The sequence below is a fragment of the Ruditapes philippinarum genome, unplaced genomic scaffold (genome assembly GCF_026571515.1).
Source record: "Ruditapes philippinarum isolate M1 unplaced genomic scaffold, ASM2657151v2 ctg21_1_1_1_1, whole genome shotgun sequence".
Taxonomy (NCBI): domain Eukaryota; kingdom Metazoa; phylum Mollusca; class Bivalvia; order Venerida; family Veneridae; genus Ruditapes; species Ruditapes philippinarum.
In genome coordinates, this window is record NW_026857242.1 from 19,775 (window position 1) to 29,623 (window position 9,849).

At 31.8% G+C, this 9,849-nt stretch overlaps 1 long non-coding RNA gene across 1 annotated transcript; it reads left to right on the forward strand.

The window, feature by feature from the left end:
- Positions 1–445: 445 nt before the first annotated feature.
- Positions 446–1,376, forward strand: LOC132749157 (uncharacterized). Its single transcript, XR_009628379.1, has 2 exons — positions 446–833; positions 1,141–1,376. It is a non-coding gene; the product is annotated as an uncharacterized LOC132749157 (long non-coding RNA).
- The last annotated feature ends 8,473 nt before the right edge of the window (positions 1,377–9,849 follow it).

A 9,849-nucleotide genomic window follows, 5' to 3' on the forward strand; every position in this document is an offset into this window, starting at 1 on the left:
TTAAGGTAGTCTGAGCAGTATACATTTCAAAACAATCAGTTAAGAAGGTAATTGACACTTTGATTCTCTTTCAAAAACTTATTATTGATTTTCAAATTTCTACATTTACTTATCATTTGATATGTTTTTTACACTCAATAAATGTAAAAAATAAGATGGTGGGACTGTTTTGATATTTTTGCATAAATCCCTGTTTCACATAATGATGGACCTGTCCGTCCAGTTTAAACTGTTGAACAATTTGAAATCTCAGATATACGGGTCAGCTGCTTATTGAATGCCACCACAAAGGATCTTGTCCAAAATTTTGGAGATTACATTTTGTTTTTGAATGTTGTGTACATATTTTTTTGGAATTTTCCAAAGAAAACATTTATCTAAATGTGGGACAAGATTGTGTGGAAATGTTTGCGTTGTTGTAAATGAACTAAGACGTGAACTGAGGAAGGAAGATTATACAAAAAGAATCATAGTAAAAAGTTTCAGGTAAACAACTTTTAGATACATTTATGCAAAAAATGGTTATTATAAACAATCCAATTATATTGTGGCAGTAAGCAAAAATTGTTTCTATAAAATAAGGTTGATAACTATAAAGTAATGTTGATAAAACTATTTGTTTAAAGGTCATGGTCCATAGACTGGCCTCTGTCAGTTTATGTTTTACAGTGCTAAATTTCTATAAGATCTCACATGTTATAATATACATACAATAAAAAAAAATTAAATTATGAGAATATATAATTGCAGACTGGGCCATTGCAGACTGTGAAAATTTGCCAACTTAGTGTTTATAGTATCAGCAATATTTCACAACCTTGGAGTCTGAAAAGGTAATTACATGTATTTTTAAATATCTGAACATACCATTTTTAGAGTACAATTGTTTCCCAGATAATGTAAAGATTATCAATTTTGACATCAAAAGTGTAATTACTAAAGTACTCATAATGGGCAATTTTTTACATCATTTGCTTTCTGTGAAATGATGTTGCTATAGTATTTTTGAAACTGCATTTGCTTGAGTTCAGTGTTTTAACACCCCAGATGAAATATTATGATGGAACACAATTATATTTTACCATAGAACAGAATTTGTTTCCATTCTTTTTAAATCAATTGTAATTTTTGTCCTTAAAGGTGAACGCAACTACAAGACGTGCCACTAGGAAACACTTGCACAGGACGTTCTCAGCTGACATATAATGAGGAAAAATTGTGGTTTTGATAATCAGTTTGAAAGAAAGTGTTGGTTTGTGACAGACAACATAATAGTTGAAATCAAGGTGATCAAAGAAAGCAGCAGAACCTACAAAAGTCATGTTCAGATACTTGCACAATAAAAAAGCTGTTTGTGACACTTCAAGTTAATGTAGGATGTATTCTGTATGTAGACAAAAAGGATATCTTTTATTTGTGAAGAAAAACAAACTGTGATAATTTTCATATCTTAACTTGGATTATTGAAATACAATTAGATCTGATTATGTGATTTTAAGAGAATAATCATATAAACATACATGTATGTTTACTCATAAGCTTATAGAGAAAGTTTACTTCATGAATATTGAATGAATTATTACATATAAACTATAATTTTTGGGTGCATATCTTTAATTAAGATAGTCTAAATACAATTGTTTAGCCAGTTATTTAATTATCAATGGTCCAAAGTACATGACAAAATGGTCATCCTAAATTAAATTAAATATAATAAAAAAAAACAACTGTTTATGAAATTTTGCTCTGATTATTCCATGCCAAAATTCCGTGCTAAGATTCCGTGCTCAGATTCCGTGCCAGTTTTCCGCACGGACATTTTTCCTGCTCATTTACATATTTCGTGCCAAATTCCTTGCCATTTCCGCCCAGAATCCGTGCCAAGAGTTCCGTGCCTAAAATTCTGTTCAAAATTCCGCACGGAATTTTTTCCTGCTCATTTACATATTTCGTGCCAAATTCCGTGCCATTTCCGCCCAGAATCCGCCCGTAAAATGAACCCTTATCATATACTGAAAATTTTAAAGGAATTTAAACTTTCTGGGCGTAATCCGTGCCGAAATTCCGCCCCAATTCCGGGCGTAACATTTCGTACAGGTGGGAACCTACGTTTTGCCGAATACAATCTTGCATTATGATTACTTTATGCTCTATTATGTAATTGCAACTTCATGTGTTCCTTTCTGAACCATCAAACTCACAAAAATAATATTTTAATATCGTCGGTGTGCTTCGAAAAGGCCCTATCTCAATTTTTGCGAAAATCGTTTTAGGTCATTTTCTTGACAAACAAACCGAGGCGCGCATTATGCGAAAACACCCGTTTAGATAGCCAATCGGAAAATGAATTTATTGCCATGTAAGAAAAAGACGTATAATTTTTGGATGAAAAATTTGTTCCGCGAAAATGCCCGATAATTTTTTTGAGTGAAATTAGAAAATTAAAACGGAGGAAACGCGGGTTTTCTTATGAAAGATTCAAAGATCAGGTATGCTTTTTCTATTTGACAGTGGAAATAATGATTTGTTTCGTATAGTATGTAGTTATATATTAAATAAAACCATCAATACATTGGGCAATGGGAATTTTACATACAACGCTTGTCAGCTAGGTGAAATTTTATGCTAAGAAAACTATTTTTAACTTGTTTTTCTTTAACTTTAGATTTTATTTTCATTCTTTACACCAAAATGTATCAAACTGATAAATCTGAGCTACATTAAAGCTGTTTAAATAACTTTTATATGTAATAGGGCGTTTTTGCATGCTCATTTTTTGGAAAGATTTGTCTTATAAGGCATTTTCTTATATATTTTGTAAGACAATATTTATGTTCCTAATATTCATACATAATAATGATTACTTTTATTTATATTTTCAGCTTGTTTAAAGATGACAATCACATCCTAGACTGGTAGGCATTTATTTTCTCGGGGAAATAACATATAGTTTTCTTTAAAAAGGTAATACTTACATAAATAAATATACAACTGCTTGTAAATTAAAATCAATAAAAAATATATAATATTGGCTTAATACCACATAGATTTGGAATAGTTTATTTTTATAAGGATTCTCATTAAGAATATGATTAGAGTTATTAAAAGACAAAACACGTACTTATCATCATCCGACTTAACTGGGATGTTATGTAAGATGGTTGCTACGTTAATTTTATAATCATAAAATTGTTTTCTACCATTTCACTTTATTACAGGTGTCTGATGACCACCCTCATGATAAGTGTTCAATATTGAAATATGGACTATTTGATTTGTAACAACTGCATAGTGATGGCATAAAATGTAACAAAAAAGAGAACAACTTCTGGCAGAAATCATATTTTTTGAAAGACTTCAGCGATCTCGTGTGACTAAACCGGTGGGTAGGGCTTGCGGTTTTATCGCAAGTGTCTGTTTTGCTTCAGGCTAAATGCCACAAAGAAGGACATTGGACTACACTACATCTTCTGTCAAAGTCCAGTAAATTACTAAGGTCGTCAATCTACTGTAAACTCTTTCGAAAAAGAGAAACCGGAAAATAATGTGAACAATGCAAAAAGTATCATGGTTTTTGTTTAAACAATTTCTTGGAGAACATCTAGACTGAAGACAATAAAGTAAATGAAATAATGTTTTTGTTACCAATACCAAAAATTGACACTTGGAAATTCTTAGTAAAGACTTGCAATCTAATATAATGTCAGGATATCACAGAAGCTTATACAATATGGCTAGGGTAGGATGGAGGTGGGCGTAGTCAAATTGAAGGGAAACTTAAAATCACACTTATCTATTCTCTTGTTAACTATGTTTGTTTGATTGGGTTTTACGTTACACTGACACAGTATAGGTCATATAATATTATGGCAATGTTCCACCCAGCTTAACTCATTGAAGAAGACTTCAGTTGCCATTCCGTTCATTATTTTAGGCACGAACGGGCATCTAAGTAGAACCACAGACGTTCCTTAAGCTATCTGGATAGCTTCCTCACATGAAATAATCTAAAGTCTCTGTCGGGATTCGAACCCATAGTGGTGAGGGCAAGTGCTTTGAAGTTAACGGCCACTGACGCTCACGGTTATAAAACTGCTCGCCCGGGTTACCCATATGAGGTTCAATAAAAATACATGTAGGCATGATTTCTTGAAGAACTTTACGATATGGAGATTGTATGAAAGCATTAGGCAGGGAAATACTTGTTAGAACAAAATGACTTGGTGCTTTTGATGTGACACTTTTAGTATTTGCTAAATACCTTTTTGTTTGTCATGTAGCAGCATATTAATAACATGATTTTTTATTAAATATGGAGAGCAATAATTAGAAAATGAGAAAATGCCCATTTTACTCGAAATGTTTTGTTTTCAATTGACCGTATATATCTAGATTCATGCTTATTTTCACTAAAATTTCGAAATGTTTTTTTGAAATGTTAAAATACTGTGAAGTGAACAACAAAAGAAGTAAAACAAAGTTCAAACAGCACTTTACATCCAGTTGAATTTTCAAAAAGAGAACAAAATATGCAAAGATAACAGTCATGCAATAAAATTTTGTAATAAAAATTGTAAAACAGGCATTATTTGACCAAAAACATTAAAATTTTTACTTAAATCATTATACTTTTCTTCAAACCTTTTTTACATTTATTAAATGTTTTGCTTATTTGAAGGCATAAAGCCCTTAGAACTTAAGAACTTGGTATTAGGATTGATGATTTTATTTGCATGGTTATTGAGCAGTATACAAAGTGTTACATATAAAGGGAAGTAACCGCTTCAAAAACCGGACTACTTTCGGCATTTGCAATTAACAGCATTAGAGTCTGAAATTTTGCTACCATTATTTGTTTTGGTCTGACGACCCAAACAAATAAAAATGTTTAATGTTTTGGAATATTTGTAGGTTTTTTGTTTCATTTTTCAATATTTCTTGTTGTCTTAAAACATAATAACACTTTATTCCCAAAATCCTTGAATTACTTTAGGAACATACATGAATTGTACTGGTAATATGTGTCTCTTTATGCCATTATGAACTTAACAAGAGTATGTTAACGTGTGCGAAAGGGCCTTATAAGGCCATTTGAGACACCTATTTGGCCATTTTTGCCATGTGAAAAGGACTTATGAACATTTATTATGAAACAGCAGGGTTTATCATAACCGAATTAAATGTATCTAAAATGAATTTAAATGCTCATTATTATCTGTTAATTTCATTTCTGTGGGTGTTTCCCTACCAAAACTAGACGGTTTTTTCCATCTCCTGAAAAGTAGCAATTTTGCAGATAAGGCCTTTTCTAAGCACACCGACGATATGCTTTATGTTTATTTTCATCTTTTATTTAGGACAGCGTATTATGTTCTGTGTTTAAAAGAACATTCTTTGCTTGTTCTTGATATAACTAGATGTAAAATGGCAAGTTCCTGACGGTACCTTTAATTTGTTATAAATCTGCCACTTACATTGTCGACACTATTTCACAATTAATAATTGATTTTGATCAATACTTGGCGAATTCGATCTGTCTAAGCATTCAAATGTTTCAATATATTCACTGATTACAAATATAATGCAATACAGATCACTGCGCATCGACAACGAAGATGACAACGATAGCGATATTATAGTCGCATGTTATGTACAGTACGCACTAAGCTTCAGTTTCAGTTTCAGTTTCAGTTTTTATTAAACCAAGGCATATAATATGCAACTGGTTATAACAAACAAACAGAAAAATAACAGTCAAAAATCACTAATATCACAATATAAAAATACAATTATGACTAGCTAAATAAACAAAAAGGAGATCATATTGTTCATTTCAAGTACTGAATTCAATACAACATGTATGTTATATTGTAACAAATGGGAACGGAGAATGAGAAGTATTAGTTATCTAAATTTTAACATAATATTTTTACAAAATAAAGATAATTTTAGTAGAATATTTTTATCACAACTATTCATTAATGTGTCAAGTTTAAAAATATTGGGATGAATGTAAAACCTGGGAAGAAGAGATTTACGTCTTATGTCATTAAAGTACGAACATTCAAATAAGTAGTGAAATTCATCACCAATAGCTTGATACGGACATAAGGAACAGACCCTATTATTATGATCAATTGCCAAATGTCTGCCTTTTTCGATTGGTAATAGGTGATTCATTGTTCTAAATTTACATAAATATTTGCCTATGTCAAAAGGAAGTACATCTAAGCAGTTGACAGTAAGCATAATGCGAGTTGCAATATTTTGTTTTCATATTATGACAGCAGGTGTCGCTTTGTCGGTACATCCCGTTATTTCCCGGATGGTCCCGCTTTTTTGCACGTGGAGTAACCCGTTATATAGGGGCGTATACCGAGGGGCTGACATGTAAGTGGAAGATTTTGAGAAAAACAATAGAAAACGATGCGACAGGGGAAAAGTGCGTGTTTTTGAAGATTCAGCATGTAATAGCTGTCTCTTATAACTCATCCTACAAGTGGCAAAACACCTCTTATACATTGTTTATACACCTTTTTGAGTGAGTGCCGAAGTCGTATGTATAACAGTGAAATTGAATTTAAAGATCGATTCAAAGTTAATATTTGAAAATATTGATTGTTGCTTCACAGTCTGTTTGTAACATAAAATAAATATAATTTGGCTTCACACAAATATGTTGCTTTAAATCCTATATACACTATAAGTGGGCACTTTTAATATAGTGTTATTAAAATAATATGGCAGTTTTTTTAAAGAAAAGCACAACTTTACTTGACCCGTAATAAGGAATGCAGATTCCCACACTTTGTGTGCTTTTTTGTTTTTTGTTTTTTTATTTATTTAAATAAGACATATTCAGTAAGAATCTTATATATTTCAATAAATTTCTGTAATAAAAATATATTAGACGTGAAAGATGTGCATAGTATATCTTTAAGCACAAATGGATATGAATGTGGTGGTGTGTGAGGGGTGTTTGTGACACAGTAAATTGGTGACTTATAGGCCCATTGGGCCGTGTTCTATAATCATACACATATATGCTCATTTTTGTAATTGGCTAAATATGCACATGTTGCAATAATGAACAACTTCCTTCTTTCCTTATTACCCGTATAGATTGTACTGCGTAACACACCTATTCGCCACTATTAGTGACTCTGAGACATTTGGAAAGTTAAAAGGCCAATAAAAATTGCCTTTTTAATGTTCAAGTCATTAGATAAAGACCTTTGCAGCACCTAGGCAGGTGCGTAACAACAGGATCACAGCATTTTATGTTTTGATAAGGGAGTACACTATGACCAATTTTGCATGAAACTGACACGTATATATTCCAACCCAGCTCATGAACGTTTCTTTTGGCTGAGCTGCGGGCTGGATGCAGCCCTTAAGCCAGGGCCTGCATCCGCCACTGTATAACGGTCCCATTAAACAACTGTTCACGAATATATTTTTCTATCAGGCTGCATACATATATAAAATTATATTGCATAACCTTTTTCTACTTATATTTATATTCTTTCCTGGGCAATTTATATATTTAGTGCTTGGTACGTATTTTTTCGCAAAATAGTCACCGCAGTTTGTGTACGGAAAATACCGATGATAGGCGAAATGTGGAAAAATTCCGTTGATCTCGATAACAGAGTTCTCGCCCCTTAACAGTTCACAATCGTTAGACATTGTTTAAATTGTTTATATATATTGTAAGATGATCAAACATAATCCACAAAGCATCAGACACCGAGCTTTATTTAGCATAAACACTGAATAATGGAAATAAGCGAAAGCTATTAACAGTAATCACGCCATGCCAGCGATAAATCATATAAGTCGCACTTTAACAAAATCCATCGTGTAATTTAAGGTGTACAAGAACACACCGTACAATCAAATGGGCAGACAGCTGTTCCAGCGTCCACAGCTGTACCAGTATATACATGTCGGCGCGGGGAATACAATTGACGTACGGTAAGTATTCATCTATTTTTAACATATCCCAACTGTATTCGAGTAAATCAATGTTATGGATTCATAGTCAACATCCAAAGGAGCATGCTAAAAAATTTCTGGCCCTTTGCAAGCTTTACTTCACATGAATTTTGACTGAAAATAACCACACTATCCGATGAGATGCGGCATTTTTAGTTTGAAGTCACAAAAACTTATATTTTCTCATGATAATTAATCCTTTTTTCATACGATTCGTAAACGTCAACATTTTGTCATTAAACATTCCAAACCATACCTTCAAATAAGCTTTTCTGTTATAAGTTATAACTTATAAGGTATTTAAGTTTGTGTGCCATCAAAATTTTAGTAACGTTATCAGCTGTTCGCCTCTTTTTAATGATAACATCGACAGAAATTCATCGGCAAGAACGAATAACGCTGAAAGCTGTTCAAAGAAACAATTACATGTATTTAAAACAGCGCTTTTGTCCTACAGTAACTAGTAAAACTTTTTTGTTAATTTAGAATATTACTTTATTCATGATACTTTCTAATTATATTATTTTCATTATTACTTTCTATTATTTGTTATATCTTAGGTTAGAGACCTTGATCTCCATTTACCGCACTGTATTTTAATATAATAAGGTAGCAAAACCTATCAAAGGGACATGACGGGACTGAAAATAATTTTTTGAGATTATTTCTCCATTTGATGTAGATCTATACTAATAACTTATATGCAAAATTTCCGATGATTAGCTTGCTCCGTTTTTCCAGAATATTATAATAGTGAAAAAATGACCCAAATTTGAAAAGAGTTTACACGCTTTTCACTCAAATCGGACTGAGAATAGCACAAACATATGATTTTCAATGTATTTCTTCTATATCTTGGTTATATATTATTAATATTTATGTTTTAGTGCTCATGTTTTTTTTATGTGAAAAAATAAAATTTCATGTTTTTCGGCTTATAAACCTCAGTTAAGTGGAGTTCCTGTAATAGGTTTATGAAATGTTTAAGTCAAAAGGCAATGGCAAATTTAACGCTTAATATGAATATTCAGTCTTGTAAATGAAGGCATCCATCAAGTGTTATTATAAATAATTCATAAAATGGACAAGTCCTATGCAGTGAATGGCTGTGTAACCCGAGATATGAAAGTGCATGGAAAAACATGTTGTTATTTATCCTTGAAATCTGTTTTAATGTATAGTGCAATAGAAATAATAACCATTCTTAAAAATTATTCAAATTTTTATTTTTTAAATAAATCAATTTATATGACAGACATCTCGGGTTACACATCTATTTACTGCATGGGACATGTCTACTATATGCCATTATTTATAATAACACTTGATGGATTTAGTTATAATACAGAGTATTCGTATAAAGCGTTAAATTTGCCTTTATTTTCTTTGAATTTAACATTTCAGAATATATTGCTACCGTTTTATATTATAAATAATTATTATAAAAATATCTTTATTTAAAGAAGGTTATACATTAATAACATACAATAACAATCATATATATCTTATTTCCAATGTGGCCTTCTGAAATAGAAAACAACAACATCAACAACAACAGGACATGTATATAACATATATCATAATCAAGTAATATTGAGTGACAAAAAGCAACAATCGAATCAAAACAAACTCTATTCGGAAGCTGTGTTAAATCCCAACAACGATTGGCATAAAGCTGGTAACACCCATGTCAGCCCACCAGCTAGTACCCTGCATGATGACAGCTAGGACAGACCGGGGACAGTACCGCTACTTGTGTCTGATACGAGTGCATTTGTACATGAAAATAAAATGACTTTTGATGGCGATATACCATCCAACCAAAATTCTACAATACATGTATGTGAACAG